This window comes from Haliaeetus albicilla, chromosome 3 (genome assembly GCF_947461875.1).
Source record: "Haliaeetus albicilla chromosome 3, bHalAlb1.1, whole genome shotgun sequence".
Classification (NCBI taxonomy): Eukaryota; Metazoa; Chordata; class Aves; order Accipitriformes; family Accipitridae; genus Haliaeetus; species Haliaeetus albicilla.
In genome coordinates, this window is record NC_091485.1 from 57,291,924 (window position 1) to 57,317,403 (window position 25,480).

The 25,480-nt window shown below is 37.4% G+C and overlaps 1 protein-coding gene and 1 long non-coding RNA gene across 4 annotated transcripts in view; one reads left to right on the top strand and one right to left on the bottom strand.

The window, feature by feature from the left end:
• The window catches only part of ANGPT1 (angiopoietin 1), a 163,119-nt gene that overhangs the window by 112,738 nt on the left and 24,901 nt on the right, over positions 1-25,480 (bottom strand). The gene's annotated exons all lie outside the window — the stretch shown is intronic.
• On the top strand, positions 1,108-21,556 carry LOC138684818 (uncharacterized). 3 transcript variants are annotated; one of them, XR_011324112.1, is made up of 6 exons: positions 1,125-1,192; positions 1,721-1,804; positions 3,676-3,712; positions 4,248-4,387; positions 19,919-20,029; positions 20,123-21,556. It is a non-coding gene; the product is annotated as an uncharacterized lncRNA (long non-coding RNA). The 3 variants fall into 3 exon arrangements; XR_011324113.1 differs by having other exon boundaries at positions 4,307-4,387; XR_011324111.1 differs by lacking the exon at positions 1,721-1,804 and having other exon boundaries at positions 1,108-1,192; positions 4,307-4,387.

The following is a 25,480-nucleotide window of genomic DNA, read 5'->3' on the forward strand; positions in this document are numbered from 1 at the left end:
ACCTGAGTGCCTGGAAAGCATAAAATAATGGTAAATAAATGCAGCTGAAGATCTCTGGTGCTTAGGAATGTGCGTTAGCCAGTTGCGCATTGTCATTCTTTTATTTTTTGCAGTACTTCTAGGAGTCCAGATCAGGTCTGGATTCCAGTGTCTTAGCTTCTGTAGAAACAAGTATTACCAGACATGCCCTGTACTTAATAGCTAGTAGAGGGAAAAGGAAGAGGAAGGTAACAAACACAGGTGGTTACATAGACTTGGTATCATACCTGTCTTTGCTTATTCTTAATATTTTATGAACAAGGGTATAATAATGACAGCAACAATTCACATAAACTGCTTTTCAGGTCAGAGTGAACTCTTCCCTAGTCTTGACAGTAGAAAGGAATCCGGAGAAATATATTGAAGAAACCAAAGTACACCAAAGTTTAGTATACTTATACCCCGAGACAGTAAGGAATGATAAAAGCTTCTTCACTGCAATTTCTTATTCCTTATTCTATTATTCTATATACTCTTAAAACATACTATTATTATGCCATGTACCTATATACAAATAAGCTTATTTGGGGACAATGCCCACTGAATTAATTATCATGCATGAAAGAGAACAGAAAATTTTCATCTCACCTAGTTCAAAAAGGTAATTCATTGATGTGGCTGAACAAATACAAGGTCCAATGGAAGACAAAAATATCACATTGAAATATGCCAATGAATCACCAATGAGAAGAAAAAAAGGAAAGTTTAGTCCTTGCAAATGCAAGGAGATACTACTTAGCCAAGAACAAGTGATAACATCTAATCAAACAAAAAGACACCTTCAAGAAAGTGAAGGAATTCTTATTTCATTTGGGAGGAATAGTGAAGGTAATTCTTGTAGTTAGAAGGGCAAGACATTAGTTTGAAGGCAAGGGATCAAAACTTGGACTTCAAAGAAGACTTCAAGAGGACGATGTTACAAAGCTAAGTTGCATCACCAGAGCACAGTAAATATTCAAAGGACAAGCTCCTGAAAGGCCCCTTTAATGGAAAGCTCTCAAGGTTTTCCAACAAAGGCCCCCAGCTGGTATTGTGCCAGGTTATGTCTTCTGGATAAACATTTATGCCATGATTACCAACTTCTTGGAAGCTGAGAGCAAGTTAGCTAGGCACAGGGAGAAAACCCTGACCAATGCAGCCTTAAAACACACAGGTTAGTGTACTTTCTTTTTCAATTCACTTATGTATTCAACAAACTTCTATAACTGTACTACCTGTTTTGAATACAATGTCTTTGTTTAACTGTTACCTCAAGCTGACTTAAAGTAAGTATTATTTTAACGTAACTGAATAACAGAGATCTCTTTAGGTAGTGCAGAAAATTTATAAATGGGGGAAGTGGGGCACCTTTTAACTTCCCTATGTCCACACTATTTCCTCTGCTGTATTCAAAGAATTATAGAGGATATCTCAGCTTCATGGGCCAGTGGCAAATTATTTGCATGCAGCAAGATAGTGGTATATATGCTGGAACCTAAAGGTCAAAAGGAACTTGTGACAGATGTGACAGGCCATCTGCAAAGAGCACAGATCTAAATATTATTCAGACCATTTGTGCTAGGCATCCCACACTGATTGTAAAGGCAGGCCCACAGTATTGCTGATCTGCATTACTGTTCACGGATCTCTCCTCTCTTCACTGCTTGTATAAGCCTTCTGCACTCCTAATATACCCATACAGCTCAAGTGCCTGGAGCTGGACGACACACACAGTATGTTTCCCTTTCCCGTTCTGGATGTCCCATCAAATAATAACTGAGCTGAGGTAATTACAGCTTATTTTGCCTTGCTTTGCTAACCCCTTTATCATATTAAATAGATGTGATTTTAACTAGCTTCTAATTTAAGCTGTTAGAAAAAATAATCATGTGGTGTTAACTTTGACAAGAGGCTGCCCATGTCAATAGCAATCGCTGCATGACAGTGTTTGGCATGTTGATCCTTGAAAGGAAACTGAAAAATAGCATGTGATTATCTGAGACAAACAGGCATGATGGAAATGCTCATTTTACAGTGCCAAGCTGAATAGACACAGAACAAATTAGAAACTCCTGTGGTCTAAAACTTGCTGTGCCACTGTCTCCATTTGGCATCTCCATGCCTTAGTTTCCTTTAGGAAAAATGGGGATTAACTTATGTTTCCATTTGAATAAAATAAAATCTGAGCTCTAAGTGTTCCAAATAGTGTTTTTTATTCAACTCACTTATTTGGGACTGGGAGTACTTTTCTAACAACCAGGGACAATGGAGTAAGTATCTAGTAGAACAAGTCTGTAAAAAAACCCCTTGTTACAGAACAAGTTCTCAAAACTTCAATAGACCAAGAAAACAAAAAAGATTTTTAATGATTAATCAGTTCCTGTAAAAAACTCAAACTACAGCTGGGGGTATTAGGCCATTCATAAAAATGTTCTAAAACCAATCGTAGGGTATGTTTCGACTTAAAGAGATTACATTTCTGTAACTACTGAAGGCTGGCAAGTAAGATAACTTTTAGGCATACTTTTTATTCAGCTCTGTCTACTTTTTGGTCCCTATATTTTCTGAAACATTTAAATTTAGCCTGTAAAAAATGCAGATCAATAACTTAAATTAATCAGTAGGTGTAACTGACTTCTAAATATCAGTATATTCCACTATCCAACTCAGGTGTGTGAAGTAAGTTATATATTCTCTAGGAAAGTGTCTGTACATGGGAAGTGCTTCCTGAATGGACTTTACTTCAGCTATCACTGGTAATTTCACTTAAAATAATTTTTAAATCTTTCAACTACTATACTCCAATTTATTTTATAAATGTTTGTTGGAAGATGATTGCAAAACCTTGTGCAAACTAGCTAAAACCCCAGGTTGCTGATTCCATTAAAAATCCACTTACGATATGTATCCAATGTCTAAACCCAAAGGCAATAATTCAAGTCTGAAAATAACCACACTCAGTTTCACATTTTGGTAATAGCATTGTGATTGCTGTTTACTTCCCCTTGTGCTATATATATTTCAAAGCATTAGCATTTTGAGGAAAAGAATTTAACATGCATGGGCTATCACAAAAATCAAAAGATATTTGCATATGTATAGGTATATAGCATGCATCATGCTAAGCCTGTTTCAAATTTTACATTATATATCATTCACATATGCTTATAATATATATACATGCATAATGCTTTTTTTCAATTACTATGTGCAGTGACTTGCCATTTAGTTTTGGGGTTTGAGCTTTTAGAGAAACCACGTATTTGTGTCCTTTCCTGGCAGAGTTGATAAAAATGTATTAGAATAAATATGATCCATTATACCATATCAGTATCCTCTGGAACCTGTATAAAATAAATACCTGGTATTTTTAGCTTACTGACATACGTGTCTAATGAAGTATTTTCAACCAATAATCCATTCCTTATGATAATTCCTATCTTTTTAGTAATGTCATTGATAACTATTAATATTAATGAAATCCAAACCTCCTTATGTTTGTTTAGAGCCAAATGGATCTATCAGATCTATTCCTGTGCCGTGAGCTTAACCTCTTCTAACTGTGGCCCCATTATTTTCTTATCTCACGTTCTTTAATGTATTTATCTATGCAACACCTTTCTGAAGTAAGAAAATGTCATTATTCTCATTTTGCAGAGGAGAAAACTGAATCATGAGGTCTCCAGTTCATACAGTAAGTATGATCAGTTAAATAAATGCAGGTTGGACCCTGTCTGACTCATCACATGCAGCTAAGACAGGTCCATCCTTTCAGACTGCAGAGATGACAGCAGTGGATTAATGGTCCTGTAGTGATGAGAGTGCACTTATAATGTGCCAATAGAAACACGATCCCTGAATAGAAAGTATGGAATATTAACACAACAGTTGGCAGGGAAATCTGACTGGTGCACTGAGTCGATGAAATGTATTCTTTCACCATTTGTCAGTTCTAAAAAATCAATGCAATTGAATAATAATAATAAAAAAAATCTGGATGCATCGCACTGTTTTACAAAGATAATTATCAGAGGATCAAACAACTGGACTCCAAACTCCCAGGTGGCACCGGCTTATCTCACATTTTGCCATAAGATTCAAACTATCCTGACAGCTAAAAGTAAATGTTGTTAAAATAATATTGGCATTAAAACATAAGAAACAAACACGGACACATAGAAAATGAGTACCTGAGGGAGTCTTAGCTTCATACTATAAATATGTTGCAGAGAGCTGGATAGTCAGAAATAAAAAAGAGGTGACAAACCAGGACATTTCTAATCCCCAGAGGAGGCCACGATGCTCGAGTGAGTTTTGTTCCTTTCCTGCACAGTGCACTGGAACTCCTGGAGTGTTGAAACACCATGAGGTAAACACAGAGAGTTCCTAAACTTAACAAAGTCGATCCATTAAAAAAATGTTAACTGCGTGTCTGTAACACATTAGATGTTGTAACAAGCTAAAGATTAAGAAAATGATCCATGAAATATCTTTCAATTAAATTCAGTATCAGTTTCATGACAATTTACACACTAGTGTTTGATAAATATGTATGAAAAATTGCAGAAATTAATTTACAAGCCTATTTTATCTATTCCATTGAGCTAAAGTGATAAGTCCAGTAAGATCTATAACTTAAAAAAGTGGTTAATTTGAGCATTTAAAAATGCACATATTAACCTCTGACACTGAGAAAAACCATTATTAACTATGACAAAACAAGACATATTCTAAAGGCCTTTAAATAAAAGATGGGATAACAAGGTTTTGTTAATAAAGTATAACGTTTCTGAAGCTCAGCAAACACAAAGACATATATATAAGAATGTTAAATACATATATGTGTAAGAATCACCAGCTATGTCTATGTGTTCAGTCCCTTGGAAACTTTCAATGTGCACCAGCTTTACTCTTTCAGTGTATGAGGAAGACATAGCACTGTCTCGTAAATAGTCTGTCAGGATCAGCGCTGGTGGGCAATAATGCAGGTTGGCAGTTCTGGCAGCAGAGCTCACACGTGGCTGGCTGAGCCTTTCAGAATTTGCTCAGAGAAATTTCCCAGCTTGTGCTGATGCAGCCATGGCTGAAGGAGGACTGGTACATGGAAATTTTTGAGAAATGTACAGATGTTCACTGAGAAAACCTGTCTGAGGATGAAGATAACTGATGAAAAGTGCTGCTTTCTGTTGAACTGCCCTTGGAGGGGTGGGGAGAGACCACTGCAGAGCCTGGCAGGAGGAACAGAAGCCACTGACCTGCAGGAGTTCCCGAACCTGCTGAGGAAGGGCGGCTGCAGCAGCACGTGTTAGCGTGTGCCGTGCAATCCTCTCCAGCGACATTCAGTCCAAGTGAGAAGAAAAAGGTTGGGCCACATTATGGGAGCTCGGGTGGACCATAAAAGCTTCATTTGTGCTACTGTGTTAGGGAAATAATGAGAAGGGGAAGCCTTCTGACCCTCTGCTTTGCATGCATATGCAGCAATTGCTGGGGTCAAATCCTTACAATAATTCTGCACTCACTGGAATGTAAATAAAGAATATCACACATTCCCTGCCCTGCTTCGTCTCCTGAATAAGGCATCTGGTTCCCCATGGACGCATATGGCAAAAATATCATTCATTTCTAAAACAGAAAAATTTATATCCCAGCTAGTCCAGCTGAGGGTTAAGACACCTGAAGAGCACCCGGCAGAGCAAGATCATTCCGCGTGTGCTTGACAAAGTGGGGGGAGTCTGAGGATGAGTGTGAGATGCACAGAGAAAAGCAAGAAATTCAGCTCTCTGCACCTCCCCTAGGAAGGGAGAATTCAAGACGAAAACCCAAAGTGTAAATAAGGATCCCAGTATTACGAAAATCCTCCCTCTCCCTTTCTGTGGAAGGGACAAAATATCACCCTGGCAGAGCTACCTTGGGATCAGGGAGCTGAGATTTCCCACTCAAAGACATCTGTCTAACATCCAAGCTAGTTCCTATGGCCAGGCACTGAGCAGACAACTGGCTCCCAGCAGCGCCGTCCTTCATTCTCTACTCAGCCAAAACGCCCTTTTGGTTCCACTGGCAAGTCCGCCTACATACGTACATAAGGTCAATCCTGAAAGCAATAAGTAGCCAGGCGCTCTAGGCACTCTGAATCACTTTGGCATTCACTTTTGTGCATCCAGATGACATAGCAACCTTCCAAGGAGTGGCCAAAAGGTGACCGGTTTTGGCCGAAATGCTAATAGCCAACTTAAAGTGATCTTTACTTGTTTCCATAGCAATATGCCACTGAAGAAAAGGTGGACTGATAAGAAGAAATATGCAAATTGTTTACTTTTTCGGTCCATTGATGCCATTTTGCGTATTCTTTCATTCTAGCCATTAAAAATCTCCTGTTGCCTCTGTGCAGTCATTGGGCTGTGTGGAAAGGTAAACACTGAAGTCTTTATTCTTCTGGTAGCTGACAGCTTCTCTCCCTGGGGAATGAAAAAATTGTCTTTTTTTTCCTCTTGTCAAAAAACAATAGAGGTTGCATTAGTCACAGCGAATATGGAAATCTGCCAGGAAAGGGAAGTAAGTAGTACCCCTGTAGAAACCTAATAAAAATGTCCATTAGGCTTTTGGAAATGACCCTTAACTACCAGCCAAAGCATAATGAAATTGGCAAAACACGAAAGGCAGTCTCACTTTGCTTAGCAGCTTTCAAATGACCCACAAACCTCGTTAAAAGGGATCAGCAGTGGCAAATACAGACTCTGCCAAAGTTCTTTGGCAACATGTCCCAAAAATCTGAAAGAGAACAGGTTTACATAGAGGCAACAAGCTTGCTGTTAAGGTTAGCTGCTGTCAACATCTCTCACACTACAAACAGAAAAATCCCTTTTGACTTGTTTTCTTAATGAGTTATCCTGTTGAATTTATTTCATCCACAGTCCACGGGAGCAGATCCTGCAGTTCTTTATTCTGATAAAATCCAGATGAAACTAATGAAGGGGGATGCTGCTTGGGAAAGGAGGACAGCATTGGACTTTCTGGAGCAACTGTTGTATGTTAGTTGTAAGAAAATAATATTTTTAAAGAACAATGCCTTATAGCATTTACCATTTTATTGTACACATTAGTGTTCATAAACTATAATTAAGGGTAGATTTTACCCTGAATGAAACCAAACGAAAAAATTCCAGAACTCAATTATCCACTTCCCGCTAGCTGTTTATGTCTGTGAGAAGGCAGGATCAGGATTTCACCTTAGATTTCCTTCTAGAAAACATGGTCCAACTCAAGTGCAGTCTATGGGTTTGTACAGGAGCTATTTATGTTATGAAAGAGTTCTGGCTAACTGTTCCTCTCAGGTCTTAAAATCTGTTAGCTTTTGAAAAATTCAGTGTTTCACTGTTAAGTTGTGAGCAAAAAAATTCTACCCTGTTTTATACAAAAATTGCAGATAATATCATGCAAAATTGTCCTCACATGCCATTTCATATTTTCAATAAAAAAGAAAAAGAAAAAAGAAAAAAAAACAAAACCAAAAGAGAACAATACATATGCTTAGCCAAACTGAGGCAACAGTATAAAGGAGTGAATAGATCTTGTATATTTGGACTGGTGGGTTTTTTTGATGAGCCTGCAGAGCTGATTTTTCTTTAGATAGTCCCGAGGACTCCATCATGCTGTTGAAGCCAATAGAAATACTACTGAGAGTATAGTTTTCAAGACTGAACCATTAGATTATAACAAAGCAATCTGATTTTCCCTAAAACTCCATGTTTGTACAGACCTTTATTCACTGTGTGTCCTGCTCTGTTTGTGGACCATGACTGCAGAATTTTAATGAGCCCCATGCAGAGCTCTTTTCAGAGCCAGCTTTGCAAACAGGCATGTCACACTGAGAAATTCCTTGTGTGCCACTGCTTTATTGTTTTGTGCACAAGTTTTAGTCTACCTTGATTTCATTCGATACATTTCCTAGTTCCTACTTTATAGAGCTGGTAAATTGTCCACCCGTGAAGAAGCTCAGCTTCACGGTTATTCATTCTCACCCACTTTCCCTGTTTTCCTTTCATGCCAAGGCAGGTAAAACTGCCTTAGAAACCTGCCAACCTACAGAATTCAAAGACAACACTGGAGTTTGAGCACTTTTGTCCTTGTTTAAGACTGAACTCCCAAAACACAAAATATTTAGCTATAAAAATCGATCTGAGACCAGCCAGAAGCCAATGAAAATTTCTTTCTGAGTAAAAACTGAAAAACAGGGCTTTAAGTCATTGACTACTCTAGAGACAAAAGAGGGATGCTAAGTACCTTAGTAGTTTCACTGTTTGTGTTTTCCTTTAGGTATCTTATGATCATACATGGCTAAATATGGGGCAGTATGGTGCTTAAAAATAATTGTTGTGTACAAAGTGCCTTTCTTGCCTCTGCACTTCATAGCTAGCAAAATCTGTACTCTCCACCACGACTCAAAAAGCAGCAGGGACTGGGGATGTGAGACCAGGATGGGCACAGAAGAAGGAGAAGATGACATGGGTCAATGTATGTGCTGTGGCTTGGGTGTCTAATCTAGAACCCTGGGAAGTTCAGAAACTGGCTGTGTCTCCCAAGCCCAGCTTCTCAGGTGGTCTTCTCAGGGTACAATAAATCCACATGATGTTTCCACGGTGTGCAGACCATAAAGGCAGAAAATATTAGGAGTCATGTTCTTATTACAGAGGAGGGCTTTGTGGCAACCTTAAGATGTGACCAAAGCACCAGGATAAAATCATCTGCTGATAAGCATTACACGCCTAATTAAAAAAGAGAAAGAAAGCATACACTTGATTTCACTCCAGGTTCAGCTTTAACTTTGTACAAATATTCTGGTATTATTCTAGCTTTCTTGTTCCCCTGAACTTCCTGCTCAGACTGGAAATGGAAGGGCCAGACAGTTCTCCCCTTCTCAAGGGATTTTTCAGAGCAATTCTGAAGAAAAGAACATTCATGTTTTCAAAATTGGTGCTGACATTCAACTATAAATCATAGATCATCAGTGATTCTTAACAGTGAGATGTACTGGCCAAAATCTGTAAGAACTAACAACGAAGGCAAAAAAATCTTTGTAATCAACACACAGAAAATTGGGATCAGGGTGCCAGCTTAAGATTTGTATGAGAAATTCCACAAACTTCCATTATTTTCTTTGAGCAGGAACTTTTGTTAATAGGAATGGCTTATTTTACCGTTGATAAATTGAGTGAAACTCTACACAGTATGGATGAGCACCGGAGAAACTTAGAAAGCAAATTTATCAAAGTATAACTTGATTCTATTTTACTCTGATCCACTTTTGTCTTTTCAAGGTTTAACTGCCATTTTATCTGTGATGAATATACTTTAGGTTCAGAATATACATTTGGCAGTATTTTTAAGGTATATTCAGCTGATTTTTCAGTGCATAGCCTTTGCCTAAGAAATTTGGGAAAAGTATCAAAGAAAAATAAGTTAGCTTCATATCCGTATACGAAGGTCCTCATCCACTGGTAAGCACTGAAAAACACTGTGGTCTGCAAATCCCAAAAGTTTAAAATCCCATTAGGTAAGCAGAAGAATAGAATGGATTTACAAATGCTTACTCGATTGTAAAGTTGCTCAGCTCAGCTCATTACCAGTTAATTATTAAATATATATTACAGTCATTCTTTAGCTGAGATATTTGGGAAGCAGATGGCTCCTATCAACAGAGTTAAAAATAAATAAAGACTGTCTTCAGAAACATCTGGTACTGGCAACTGTCAGAAACAGTGCCAAGTTTCAAAATTCAAATACAGCCATGGAGTTTGAGTGCTTCTGTCCCTATGTTTCTGCCTGAAAAGGACCAGAGGAAAGATCTAGCTATGAAATTTAATCTGGAATCAGATCCCAAACTCTTTCTTCAAGGTATTTGCCCGTGTTGATACCAAAACTTTTTTTTTTTCCCTCAGCTTTTACCTACCACAGCTAAATACCAAAGTACAGGTAAATTTGTCGCTTTATATTTTCTCTTGTGACTGAAATTAAAATGTGTAACTTGGGGATTTTATTCTCTTACCTTTTAGCAATTGCACTTCACAAAAGCAGTTTAACATTTGTCAGGTGAAAATGTTACATGAGTGAGCCTAATCTCACTAAACCTTTCAACCATCTCTCTCATTGCAACTTCTTCAAACTTGTCTGATGAGAAGGAAAGAGTATTATTTAGCTTGTTGGATTAGTCTCTAATTCATTTTCTGGTAAGGGAGTAAAAACACGCATCAAAATGCAATTCAAGTATTTCAGTGTTCTCTTATTCTTTTATTTATAGTTCCAAAAGGACAGTCCATTTTCACCCTAAAATATGTCAGCCTGACCACCTATGGGTATAGTCCTCTCTTTCCAAAGAGGATCTCCAATTTAACCACTGTATTTCCTGCTGAATCAGAGTCTCCACTTTGGAAGTTTATTTTCAAAGAAAACAGAATGGAGGTGGGGGGATGCTGATCAGGGTCCGTCTGGAAATGTTCTTGCCCTAAAACATCAGTTAGACAAATTATTTCCAGCATGATGCTGTGTATATAGGGGACAAGTCTTCCAGGAAACTGGAGCACTAATGAGGAACTCCAGGACAGATTTTCCCATTCCTATTATGACTTTTCCCAAAATCCATGTTAAGAGTTTGCAACAGTGTTGTCCTGGAGATGCTAAGGAAGAAAACTTTCTAGGGACACAGACCCCGTAATTTGAATTACAACATTTATGGCAACATAGCTGGTGAAATATTAGAGTATTTGCCAAATTTGGCATTAGAAAATTTCATGTATTTGTGATAATTCTATGCAGGAAAACAAGATATTTCAGTGGTTCCTTTTGTATTATCTGGTAAACTCAGGGCTTTACCAATTTACAAATGTCATTGAAACATTATGAATTCTTATCTGAAAAAAAAATTATGAGTATTGAAGAGGAGGGTCAATTTTCAGTGTTTGTTTTTATTTTTAGATTTTTCTTCGTCTCTTGTAAGTGCAGGCAACATTTCCATATGTTTTTTTCCCTGAAAATATGAGTGACTAGTTCATTAATTTTGTTTCTACATGAAAGGAAATATTTTTCCATACTATGGTAATTCCAAGAAATTCAGCTTTCTGGGGGTAAATTAAAGACAAAGAAAAAGAAAAGGAGATTTTTACACTTAGACTAGAACAAGTAGCACTAGAAAGTGCAATCCTCTACACACAAATTCTTATCCATTAATTATGAAGCAATACTGTGAAATAAAAGAACTCTCCTTTTAATCAGTGCTGGAATTTCCTAGGATATTATGAAAAGTGAATTTACTATTCATTCACCTCAAGCTTTCCAAAAACTGCATTTAAATCACTTAAGTTATTTGTAGCATTTCTTAAATAATAAAAAAGACCAACCACAAAATCCCAACCAAAGTAATCCCAACCAAAGTAATCCCACCCAACCTCCACGCTTATTTTAACCATATCCAACATTCATCCTAACAATAGCAAATTAGCTGCTGTGATAATTATGAATATACAATAAATTTCACAGATTTTAAAGCTAAGCATTAATTCCATAACTGGTCAACAGAAGAGTGTAAGATGGACTAGCCTTGCCCTGTAAAAGAAACTTGGGAAACCCTCTTGCTGTTTCTCACTTGTCCTCTATTAACTCAGTGTGCCTGAACAGTCTCTAACGTCCTGTCTCCCCCTTATCCAGAGTTAAATGCACTAATCAAGATAACCAGCAATTTGTCCATCCCACCCAACCGTCCGGCTGCAGTGAGAGGGCATGAGGTGTAGTATGCAGCCACTGTCCCTGCTCAGTCCTGTACGTGGGTGACTCTGTGACTACTGCGCTTGCCACTGCTAGAAACCACACAAGAGTGACGCCGGGCTCTCCTGTGCCACCCATTCCACAATCCCAAGCTATGCAGGCTATTAAAAAAGCCTTTTTTAGGCTTTCAGTTTCATTTTTTGTCTTTGTTTCCCCTGGTGTGATCTGCAAATGTCAAGTACAACTCTGATTAGAGGGGTTCGCAACTCTTTTTGTTCAAAATGTTCTCTTACTGACACAGAAACCGTGCTGGCAGCACACCTGAAAGCTGGCACAACATGCAGTGCTGTCCAGGTAGTCCTTTCCTTGCTGTTCCAGCTCACATGAGGCCGTCCCCTGCAACACTCCTTACCGTGTATCCTTCAGAGCTTTTGTTTCTGAGGTCAGGAGGTGCACGAGGTCCCATGCAGCTCTGCTGGGGAGCAACTGTGGAAGGGATTGGAAGTCCCACCAGTTTCAATTTGAAACATTCAGCTTGACTTTTTTTCCCTCAGCAGAGTGTGCCTCAGGCCTGAGCTTTGGTGGTCTGGTGGTTAACACTGCTGTCTAGAGTTTCATGATATTGGGATTCCTTTTTCTGCCTTACCACAGATTTCCTGTGTCCTTGAGAAAGTCACTTAACCTATTATTCCCTCAATACCACAGAGAAAACCATGCTGTTCTTCTTGAGCACGGGTGTCGTGAAGACAGTTCTGCTCCCTCTCAGAGGAGAATGTATGGCACCATGGCATTTAGATAGGCAGAAAAATGGAACTTTTAAAACTCTTTGAAAAAGTTGGGACCTTCATTGCAACACAAAGTCATTTGTAAAAGACAGAAAGGACCATTTTTTCTGCTCATAGAGGAGTTGAAATGATTATAAAATTCATTTGTATGTAGATACTTCATTCATATTGGCTTTTTTGTGTAAGATTTTTTAAAAGTTCTGAATATTTCCTTCACTGTAGAATAAATCCCTAATAAAAAGACAACATAGTTGCAATTCTACATGTGCAATTATCTGTGGAAAGTTAGATTGCTAAGTACCATTCAGTCAATGAACTCAATGACTTTAATTGTGAAAGGATTTTTTAAGGCAGCTTTGCCTCACCCTGCTTCATCATAATCTGTCACATTTTGTACCTAAAAAGCATCCTGGCACAGAGGAAGATCTCGGTGCATCACACAAGTTCTGGCCTGATATCCTTTGAAAGTTGCATTCTTCAGTCTCCCCAGATCCCCTGACTATTGGAAGTTTGATGAAAAAAAAAAAAAAAAAGTCCTAATTTGTATTCAGTCCTTTGATTTTAAAACATTAGATCTTTGGACAGGACACACAAATAATGTAGTACTAGGTTTGGACTTTGTTTCAAGAAGAGATGTTGGATTTTCAGAATTGGGGACTGAAGTGACCTAAGTGCTGGTGGTTTTTAACCAAGAACTTTATCAAACTCCAAGGTGCTGCCTGAATGAAGCAAAATTGTATCAGTGGCCTGATGTGGATGCTGATGTGTATCTAACTATTGCCTGAAGCTGAATATTTGCAAAGTGTGTAACACCCAACATTTGATCATTTAAATTAATAACTTATTTTAATATTTAAAAAACATTAGTAGCATGCTACAGATGTTTACGTACTAAAGAAGAAACAGAAGATAAAACAGATAATACACAGTTTACAGGTTGCTCTAATGAGGCCTCAGTCAGTTCAGGTGACCCCTATGTATCTCTTCTGCTTGCCTCTCACGACAGCATGGCTGGCTGTGGGGATGAGGGGACAGTAGCAGGTACCGTGTACCTTGACACAGCAAGACTTTCAGCCTGTCCTCCCAGTAGCCATACTGGGGAGCAGGTGACTGGATAATTGGACTAAGAGGTGGGTGAAAAACTGGCTGGTCTGCTTCAGCTAAAATCTAGCTGATGGGTAGCTGCAAGTGCTGTTCCTCAGGGTCCGTACTGGAGGTCAACACTGATTGATGTCTCAATTATCAACTAGTAAAAAGAAATCAAACGCACTCTTAGCAAATTTTCAGATGACACCAAACTTCAGGGAGCAATTGATATGTGCGAGGGCAGGGCTGCTGTTCAGAGGGACCTCAGCAGGTCAGAGAAATGGGCTGGTGGCAACCTAATAAAGTTCAACATGGGTGGGTACAACATCATGCCCCCCGGAGGGGACCGCCTGGTGCGTTAGCGTGGAGTGGGGGTCAGCTGGCTGTGGAGCAGCTCTGCAGAGGAGGCCCTGGGGGTCCTGCTGGAGTCGAGCGAGAGGGTGCCCCGGCAGCAATGAAGGCCAGCCACAAGCACACTAAAAGACCATAGTCTGCAGGCTGAGAGGCTTCCTCCCTCTTTGGCACTTAACTGCAAAAGGCCCTGAACTCTTTGGAACTCACGAGACCACATGTGGAGCTCTGCATCCCGATTTAGGTTTCGCAGTACAAGAAAGCCATTGACAGACTAGAGCAGTAGTCTTCAAGCAGATCCATGGTAGCAGCGAAAAGACTACGTAACCTGTGCATTTACAATGAAGTAATCAAAACTCTTATACTAAACTACCTTTGAATCCAACATTTCCATTTTTCTTGAGATGTCTTCAATGTTATAATCTAAATTTTTCCTGTTTCCACAGTTTAGCCACATACTCCGTTTTAGATAAGTACATTATGGTACAATTTCTAATACATCTTTAGATGCCTATTTAATGTTATCATATATACCTACAACACATGCTCAGATATGCTCAGGAGAGAGAGGAGATGAGAAATAAAAGGAAAACAAAACAAACTAACAAAAAAAACCAAAACCACAAAAAACCCAGAGAGAAAGAAGGAAAGAGTATCCTGAAAATCAGTACTTGGCTCCATATCAGGTAAATGTCCAGACTAAGAGATTACTTGCTATCTTAACTTGCATAGGTCTATCTTTCTTTTCCAGGCTAATTAGCTCTCTTAAAAATAAAACAAAACACTTTCAATACATTCACTTCACAGAAGGATAATATTTCCTTCAGAAATTTCCCCTTCTAGATCAGATATTCATTCTCATGTTCTTGAATCATAATTGGTATGTAATTAAATATACTTTTCAATCTGTTATCAAAGTAAGTTGATTAACTGAACTGCTAAGTGATGCAAACCTGTTTGCTAAAATTTCCTTTCTCTGTAATGCTTTAGTTTCTTCTGTTGGGTGCATAGCATTGTTGTGCTACTTATTTGTGGGGCAGTTGTAGTGCTCTGTTGTCTTCAGGCAAATGCACTGTATCATTGCTCAGCTATGAAATTGCAACATTTAATGTGTTTTTTTAATTGAAGTAGTCAATTAGAAGACTCATTTTTTTCTTAACAATGCAGTACTTCCTTTTGCTAACGCAATATAAAATGTAACAATTGCCTGGAAGTATTGAGACACGATTTCAACCAAATGCATACAGGCTCATGAAATATGAAAACTTTTCATGACCTAGTTTTAAGTTTTGTGAATGGTTATTGCGTGCTTAAGCAAACCTCTAATTTAGTATTTCATTTATATTGAAGAACATTGCCTAATATAGCAATTTTATTTTTTGGACTTCAAAACAAGAACGCTCTGCTTGCCAAGGGCTTGGTCAAACATGTCACAAATATAACCGGTAGGAATTCTTACAATAATCTGTATTTTAAATAGTTGATTTCTCATTCATACGCAAATGGCTATCTTGTATTTTTAATTCCACTGTAAAGCATGGGAACTTTTCAAATCTGAAAAAGGTTACACAGGACACAAACCCCCTAGTGACCATCTAATAATATAACTATTAATTTTTACTTTTTATCATTTATTAAGCATATCACCACGCTTAAATTTTCACAGGCCCAAAGGAATGGTGGAGGGAAAATGAAAGAGATATGGAAGGTGGAACAGGCTGTAGACGGAAAAACTGGAACTCAGATTTAAGCTAAAGCTAAATTTCAAAGGGAAGCACTTTGACTATCTTTTCTTCAGAACTTCCTTCTACTTACTTTTTTGGATTACATTTCTCAGCAAGTGGTAGAAAAAATGCATCCTCACTCTACACAATGAGACTGTAAATGAAGTTTTCAGCAGTGATAGAGAAGACAGTATGTGAGAACTTTTTAGGGAAAAAAGTTAGGCAAAGATGACAGATAAATACTGGAGCATCCTGGCAGATATTCCAGAAGCATGTAGCCACAGCCATTCCATTTATATATGCCTACTTCCAACGCCAGATTTCCTCAAGGTTTAGGGATAGACAAACCTGGAGTTTTGGACCTAACTTAACTAGATACCCTGTTTGCCTAAAATATAATCCAGCTTGTCAAACACACGCCCTGGAAAAGCTAAGTTATTGAGGATGTGATCTGCAGGCCACATTTCAAGACGACAAATTAAGATTCACTGCATGGTCAGCAGCAAATTTACCTTTGATTCCTGTAAAGGCTCATGCAAAGTCTGTCTGTGCATATCTTGCCTGTTTAAGGCTTGATTATCTGGGGAAGTTGAGTATCTCTGTTCCAAAAACCTGTTCTTTTTAACATGCCTGAATCAATCGTATCAGCAGTGGATACAAACAAAACATTAATGGCTTTTCAAAATCTTGGCAAACATTCCCGATTGCAGTCAACAGTCACCAAAAAAGACAATCTGTAATTCTTGGTATTCTACACACTACTCATTTTCTTTTTCTTTTTTTAACATTGTATTATCACTTATCAACTTTATATCCGGTTTCCTCGTTATGTTTCAAAGCTTATTATTAATCTCTTTTGCAGACTACATTTTCAATATATTGGGCTTGAATCAAATTTACCCTAAGGGTTTTATACATCATTTTAGCACTTTAAAGTGTCTTAAATTTGGAAGAAATTACATTTATGTAACTTTTATGATTTATATATTTTTCTAGTATAAATATTTTTCCCTTTTTTAAGTTGCATTGATTTTAATGCATAAATTACTCCGCATAAAAGATTTTTCTTAATTATTCATATCCCCCAAATATAATTGAGTGTAAAACTTTTCAGTGATATCTTTTTGAAACACGCAGTTGTTAAGGTCAGTTTTCTTGGGTGTAACAGGTATTTGCTGCCTGACTTTAATAGATTTTATCTACCTTGAAATAAAATCACAGAAGATGTCTGCCTTTCCAATAAAGCTGGTAACACTAGGAGTGGCAGATGCATTGGATCCTTTCACGTTGTATCCTTCAAAATTTATTCTGTTGGCAGAAAGAAATTAGTATCAAAGCACTCAGGTGGCTAGTTTGTTGACAACGCCTGACCACTGCTCATCTTTAGGCTCAGCTTTTGGTTCTTTGAAATGAATTCTATATATGATATAAACTGGAAAATCAAATATTTCAAAAATGTAAATACCCTGCAGTACTTAAATGTCTATACTTTCATGACAACTACAGTAAGTACACAAAGCTCTTTTTTTGTGACTTATGCTTAGGACATGGTAAAGTGCTAAATGTGCAAGCAATTATGAACTTGGCACAGTAGCAGTATTTATTTTAAGCTCTACTTGTGCTGCTTTGGTGGAGGATGTTTACTTAAGCAGACTCTATTAAACATGCTGAAGACTTTGTACTCTAAAACATTTTTAATTGATGAAACACAGAAACAATCAATCATCACAAATGGTAAAGAAAGGCAGACAGGCCCAGGCAAACAGAATAAGATCTGTAGGTGTCTTTTTATCTTTTAAGAAAAAAAAAAAAAGCCTATTTGTGCTGCTGAATTAAGTGTTTGTGAAAAGAGAAGACTTGATAGCGCTGGAGACTGAAGTCTTCTATTTATTTACAAGTAGGGCATAGTGGTGGGAACTCTTGCATGGTCTCTTGCCTTTCCTATTCAACCTCTGACCTAATGGACCTGATGAGCTTATCCTCTCTCGTGACAGGAAAAATCCATGCTGAGTATACAACCTGTGAGTCTAACTTACCCAAACAATGCTGAACGGTGATGCTTTTCATGCACCATTTGTAAACATATGAAAGCCATTGCACTGCCTCACATTCCTGCTCCAGGAAGCAAATTCAATATAACCCTTGGCACCAGTAGATGGGAAGCATTTCTCCAGCCACCTTACTCTCAGTCTGCATCTGTTCTGAGCTTCCAGATGTTAATTTCTAAATTACATGCTCATAAATGTGTCTTTTAAGTGTAAGTTTAAAAACAGTAAATTAGCAGAATACAGTGTTGAAGCTGTGTCAGAGCATAGTCTTTCTTTGAAAAGAGGATTATTGACAGATACTTCTCAATAAAAAGCTTAAACCTAAAACGCTTGCTCAGACTAAACCTCTCCTGATTTCAGTGGGAACTTTGCCTGAAAGAGAATGGCAGGACTATATAATAGAAAAAGATTAAATACTTAAGTCATACAGGTAGGTATTCCAAAGTGACATAGTCACTTGGGCATCTCATAACTGTGAAGTTGAAAGGAAATATATTTATATTAACTGTGTGTATATATGTATGTATTTCCTTTCAACTTCACATGAATATATTTATATTGACTATAACAAGCGCTTCAGCTTTTTCTTCTGTTACAGTCCACAGACTGAAACATAGAAGGCATACATATATATAAACACATGCATGAATGCATACATACATTCATACATATATCCAAACCAGCTTCCATATGAACAAATAATATGGAACAAATATGGACCCAAAAAGCAAGAAATATTAGTGACTTATCTTTAATTTCAAAACACAGTATTTATGTAAATTAAAATGTCCTTTTACTACCTTTGCAGAAAATTAGAATGCCCTCTGCTGTTAAACACTCCTAAATTCTTGTAAATATTACTGAAATTTGTATAGGAAAAATGATTTAAATTACTGTCTTCTGTTCTAACAAGTGTGATTGCAAATCTTGACAAAGATACATTTGTTATTAAACCTTAAATTTTTTTCTTTCTTATGAGAGATTGCTGAAAACTTATTTTTGATATCTTGATCTGTGAAAGTGAAGAATAATAATGCATTTTGTCTCTACCTCTGTTCAGAGTTCAAAAACATTAGAATTTAATTGTGGTTTTCTCAGATGGAAACAATAGTTCATGTATATGCTAGATTTTTTTCCTCTAAATGACCTTCACTGTAGATCACTAATTGAGATCATAATATGAATGGTATTGCTTGCTTGTGTTTGGGTCAGCAACAGTACATGAGAAATTTTTTAGAGTTTCATGCTTTTTTATTATGGAAAATTCCTATCATGGAATAATTCAAGATAATGAATGCAATATGTAATTGCAACTAAAGTGATTTTAAGTACTGATTCATACTTCTACTTTTTAAAAATTAAATCCACAATTTAATATGACATCCTATTTAAATTTCAAATGGGTGTGACCTACAAGTATATTTTCAAGGGCAATAGATTTTTGTGTACTGGCAAAAATTAAGGATGTAATATAATATTTAGTGTAAGCAGAGATAACTGATTCAGACATCTGTTACATATTAACATGTAAACAGTTTGCTCTCTTTAGCTGATAAAGTGTTCCACCACTATTCTAAGTAGGTAACAAATATAGGTACAGTGTGAACTTATTACATCCATGTTTCATTAAATTCATATGAATATGAATTTTAGGTAGCAGTGAGATAATCAACCCAATGTTTGGGGTTAACAAAATAATTTTTGAGAATTAGTATTATGTCTGTGTTATCCAAGGGCTAGCCTATATAAAACCTTGTAGCATCCCTCAGCTGAGAAGAGAAATCAGCCCAGTACCTAACTGATTATTTCATAACTGAAATGTAAGTATTACTCTCACAAGCTTTGGTGTTTATGTTATTTTATAACTATAAATTTCCACTTTTTGGCCTAAACCAATAACTTTTTTTCCTAACCGCACAAAGAGGAAATGTGAGCTGACCCAACTCAATAGATGCATACAAGAATATAACATGAAATGAATTATTACTTCATATTTCTCTGATATGTTTCAGACTTGGAGAGACCTAAAACTTTATAGGGATTATTTCATTTAATTCCACAGTTTTTTTTTCCTGGGAATGAGTCACATAAGAGCCTGTGACACTGTTAGTCATAAAGCAGGGGATATTGACCTTTAAGTCTCTGTCCTCAGGGCAAAACTACCCTCTTCCATTTTTTTCTCCAAGCAAAAGTCGAACGAACATCTCCAAAACTCACCATCTCTCATAAATCTTGACATTACCAAATGGAAGGAGAATCACAGGTCAACGGATCTAGTTTCTGCATTTACAAGTGACAGCGTAACAGTGTGCAACTGCATTATAATATTATTCACATTTATTTCCTATTTTGGCAGAAACAAGTAAACAAAGCCAATCCCTTCAGAGCCACTGTAACGGTTTCCTGACTTTCAATTCATTTAGTCTGCTAAAACAAGTCAATTGCTTGAACCATTCTATATCTTGGATTAACACATCACCTGTGGTTTGTGCCTGTCACTTTTCCCATACCCCAGCAGCAGCAATATGAAGAGTGTGAAGACACACATTGACTACATCCCTCCCGTGGAGTCCTTGAGCACAGATACCCCCTGCCACAGGGTAGTACCCTTTGCTTTACTGCCCTCCCTCTGAATGCACCTGCGTGTCCAACATGCTGTCCTTGTGTCCAACGCGCTGCCCCAGTGGGAGCATCAGCAGGAGGTCGGGACTGGGGAGCCAGCGTGGAGCACACCTACCTCACTGCCTGGACACAGCCCAGGACTGAGTGGCTTGGTGCTTTAGGGGGGTGTCTGGAGGAGGCAACCCCAAGAATGAGTCTTCTCCTTAGGCAAATGTACCAGGGGCACATGAACAACACACTTTTTGCTGCAAACCAATTGTAGTATTATTTTTTGAATGTCATCTAAAATAAAACTTGTATTTTTCAAAAATGTTCAGGAATCTGCATAAACATCTATGATACACATGGATTAGTTTATGGATGACAAAAAAAAGGAAAGAGCAACTTCAGGGGAGGTTTATAATGGAAAATATTGTGACTCCTTAACTGACAGGTCATGACTAGTGCCCTGTAAATTAATATGAGCCAATCTGTGTGAAACACAGTGTTATATTCTTCCATTACATCATTTTAAATGTGGTTCCTGTGTTCAGATCCTGCAAGAGTGATACCAAATACATTTTAAAAGACAGTTTTTGTATAAGGACATGCTGGTTTATGTTTAAAAATCAGGCACTTAAGAAAAGGGACAGATATTTATTAATTTTTAAGAAAGATTCAGCTAGGGTGTAGTTCTTTGTGACAGAATAGTTCCCACTGTAATATAAGAGAAAAGGAAATACATTTTATCCATGTCATTCTGAAAACCAGATAAGTTTATTATTGTTGTTTATTTATATATCACCCCACAACCAGCCTCCCCAAACCTCTGAGTTTATTTTCCTTAACAATCATATCTATTCTGTTCACAGTTGCTCATGTCCTTATCTGACTTAGTTGCTTATGTGTCATCTATATTAAATAATCTCAATTCCCATTCATATCAGCAAGATATAAAAATAAAAGCTTATGGAGAATTCTTTTTTTCTAATATGGTCAGAACAAAAATCAGATTTAACTGTCAGACTTTGGTGACTTGCTGAACAAAATTTATGAAGGAATCTCCTCAAATTAATGTTCTCCCTTTAATGTTCCTTAACATAATACAGAAAACGGCTGCAGAGTAACGCATCTTCTAGCTGTTTATTTCAACTGACAGAAAGCAGAACACAAACTTTGTCAATAATGAAAAGAATTCCTAGCCAGGTCCTCTGAAATTGTAAACTTTTCTAAAATCCAATTAATGATAATCAAATAGTTTGACATCTATTAATGTAGACATTCAGCACTAAGTAAATGCTCAGAAATGTTTGTGATTATTATTTAGCTTGTATAACTTTTGCTGATTATGTGTTTTGCAACATTCTATGAAGCAGGCAGAAGTGAGACCTTAATTAAATAAAATAATATTTTTATAAGGAAGAAAAAATGAAAAAAGGGGTTTACAAAAATTTTTACAAAAGTGGTATCATTAGTAACTATTTCAAGTCTTTAATTGATGTTGCCTATCATTTCCTTTTTTTCCACTCACTATTTGTTTTTTTCTTCTCTAATTGTCCAGTTAGCTACATAAGCATGAAGCACATTTTTAATTTAGATTTATATCTAATAAGACATTAGGCATCTGCATCCTAAGCACTGAACGTGTAAGGACAAAGCCTTGAGAATAATGTTTGAACTCAGAGTCTGAGCCTGTGTTCTAGCACCTGAGACATGTTACTTATTATTTCTCAGGAAATAATACAGCACAGAAATATGTTTCACTCCTTTGTGGTGTTTAGATAGTTTGAATCATGAGTTGAAAAGATGTGCCTTTATATACTTGGCATCAGGAACCCAAATATATTCTTTTAACAGAAGACATCTAGTAATATTCTTAAAAAGCTGTGATTAGGCTTTATATACTCTATTATATGCTAAAGCTGTGTTGACACCTTTCTGCTCTTTATAAATTGGCCCAATGTAACACTAACATGAAGTATGAGACCTCAAGTACCTTCTAAGCAGGGGAGCATTTGGTTCCCCATCTTCTACCTCACACCTTACCAGCACAGAGGTCAGACTGAGTAAAGTTCTTAAACAGGTCCTTTAAAATCATTAGAAAGATTATAAAGTTAGTAGATGGTTTTGATTAGTTAATTGTGAAAGTTAAGCTGTTATGTCTGTTTAGGAATATTTTTTGTTAATTAGAAGAATGTAGTTCCCTATTGAAGAGAAACCCAGTCAGAACAATAAGAACCTGTTTAAAAGGACGAGGACCTTAATACTGTGACTGGTCCTTCCATTTACTCTTTTATGCAATCCTGGATCCACTACAGTCACTAAAGGTTTAGCTGTTGCTTTCACTAAAGGTGCCCTATATGTTAACCTGTAGTTTAAGATATCCTATAATCACCTGAGTGATTTTAAAGTTAAAAACTAATGTCCATTGGCACTTTTGTTTAAGAGATGACTGTAATGAGTCTTAAGCATATTCTTAACATTAAACTTTAACTTTAATGTTGCTGAACAGAATCTTGGCCAAAGAAAAAAAAAGTAGCAAACATAATAGTTTCTGCTTTATCTGAGATGCTTCATTTAGCTATTTATAATAGCCTCTCTTTTGCAAAAAAATATTATTTAGATGTTTCCTTTTCATATCCATCTTAGTAATTGCATACTGTGACATGCAATTCTGGAGGTCTCTGTTGAGCAGCAAATATATCTCTGTTCTCGGTAATCCAAACATGGACTGTGTTGCTTGCTTTGACAGCCAAAAAAGTTTGATATAGAAACTCCACCACTTCGCTCCTTTTTTTTTCCCCCTTTACCTTTTTTTTAAGGGTCAAGTAGGGTCTTTGAATTGGGTTTTGTGCCTTACAGCATTTTTAACTGCTTTCCTGCTCGCTGAATTTTAATAATAAGCCTGAAAATAAAAATTGGGGTTCTAAACCTTTGTTTCAAAGACTGCTTTTCCACTGCACTGTCCTACCCCAAGAAGCATTGTTTCAGTTAGCATGGCTTAACTGACAGAGTTAAACAAAGAGTCTAGCAGAGCCCTGTCCCTCTGCAGAACGTGTTTTCAAGTGCAGACCCCTCTGGTCACACAGAGCTCGTCCCTAGGAGCTCTCCCTGCTTCACAGAAAATGGCTTGAGAGACCAAGGCTGTATCTTATCTCTCAATTCATGGTCGAGAGAGCGAGCAGCAGAGTGGGATGATGAGCGAGTTTTTCCTAAGTAATGGTGGCAGTGCCAATACTTGCTAGGAGACCCCCGTCTGCTAGGACAGCGATAGGGAGTCAGCACATGCCGTTTTATGCGAACAGCTACTGCCTGGCTGATCAGAAGACCTGAGTCCAAACAGACTGGACTAAGCAGGATGATATCTAGCTGTCTTTTCCCCTCATATTAGATCATGCACTGGAAAGTTCAGAAAATTCAGAGCCTGGTAAAAGAGCAACAAAGTCTGAGAGAAAGACTGTTTCACAGGCTTCCTGGCTCCTCAGGCAAAAAGCATTAGAAAATCTGAGGGACAAAATGCTTTTTCTGTAGGATTCTTAGTCCAGATTTTGCATAGTAAAGAAGCTGATACAGTTCTTACCCAAAAGGCATTCAAATATTAAGATACAGTAAGCATCTGAATGTTTGGAGGCTAATCCAAATTGAACTTGAACTCTGATCTTGTCACTAAAAGTGACTTTCACCCACAAAAAGTTCTGGTAAACTGAAGTGCTAAGGAAGGGTAACATTCTGCATCTGTAGCCAGAGACTAAAGATGTATTTTATTCCTTTAGGAAGAAAAAATAATTAGCTAAAACCAGTAAGTATCCACATTACTGGAACCCTAACAACCTTGTCACTTGTTTCTGGAATTCTTTTTCATTTTAGTTTATGTCCATAAATTACACAAAATGCATTCCAGTTTTAAAAAACAACAAGCCTCATAACCATTATGAAAAGACACAAGCTCAACATGCCAAAAGACTCTGTTTATTTCTGAATGAACATCTAATCTGTTTTAATTGAAATCAGTTGCCAAACTCCAGCTGATTTTAGGGGAAGTAGAATTATGACCATTGTGGAATTCCAACATAAACACATACTATACACACATCTGCATATACCCTTATGTGAAAATAACCTCAGGGTCATCAAAAAACAAGGACACATCTTGCTTTCTAGGGCAAATTTGGAGCAAGAGTTGAAATCAAACTTCTGGAGCCATTGCAAGATACCTCAAACACTCTTCTTTCATGTATGAGTGTTTCCAAGAGCAAAACATCCAGACACTTGCAGAGGCCCTTCAAGCTAACATGCATAACACTACTCCAAAACTCTTTCCCCTTAAAACAATTACAAATTATTTTTGTAGGAATGTTTCAGAAAAGGAGTTCAAATACAAATTTGCAATGGAAACCTACTTTCCAGGCAGGATTTGTCACCTCCACTTCCAGGCTCCTGTGTGGCCCAGCACAAAGATATTTCCAGGCTCCCAGTTCTGCAAAGAGCCACTGAATGGATTCGCAAGGACCTGTGACCCAGAAAGTCCTGGGATTGCCAGCTGCAAAGGTCCAGACTCCCAGGTCCTCCAAGGTTAGCAAGCTCTTGGCTCAATTTCAGCCTGGACAGACATGAAGCCAGGAGTTTCGAAGCTCATGGGAGCCATAGCATCTGAGTGCCAAGGTTTCTGGGTCAGCTTTGACTCCTAGGCACTCCAGTTTCTCCGCACATTGGGATCTCAGAGAATCCAAGGTCCGTGGCACATAGCCAGTTCATCAGACTGGCTGTTTCTGAGCCAGGATTGCATTTCCTTTCACAGATAATTATGAATAATAATTCCCCATCAAACTGAAACCTAATTTTAAAATATTGGAAGATTACTGAAACTACCTGAATAATAGAGTGAGAACTGGAGAGTTACCTACAATGAATGACCAAAGGAAAAAACATATTAATGCGGAAATAATATTATGCCATAAAGAACAGAGGTACTTGAATAGATCATCTAATGTCAAGTTACAATAAATAAAAAAGAGAACAAGGAAGAAAGAAACAAGGCAACTAGGTGGTGAAGAAAAGGTTGAAAATTAAAGGTAATCCCTGTATGGCCCTACAGCTGAATAAAATTTTTGCT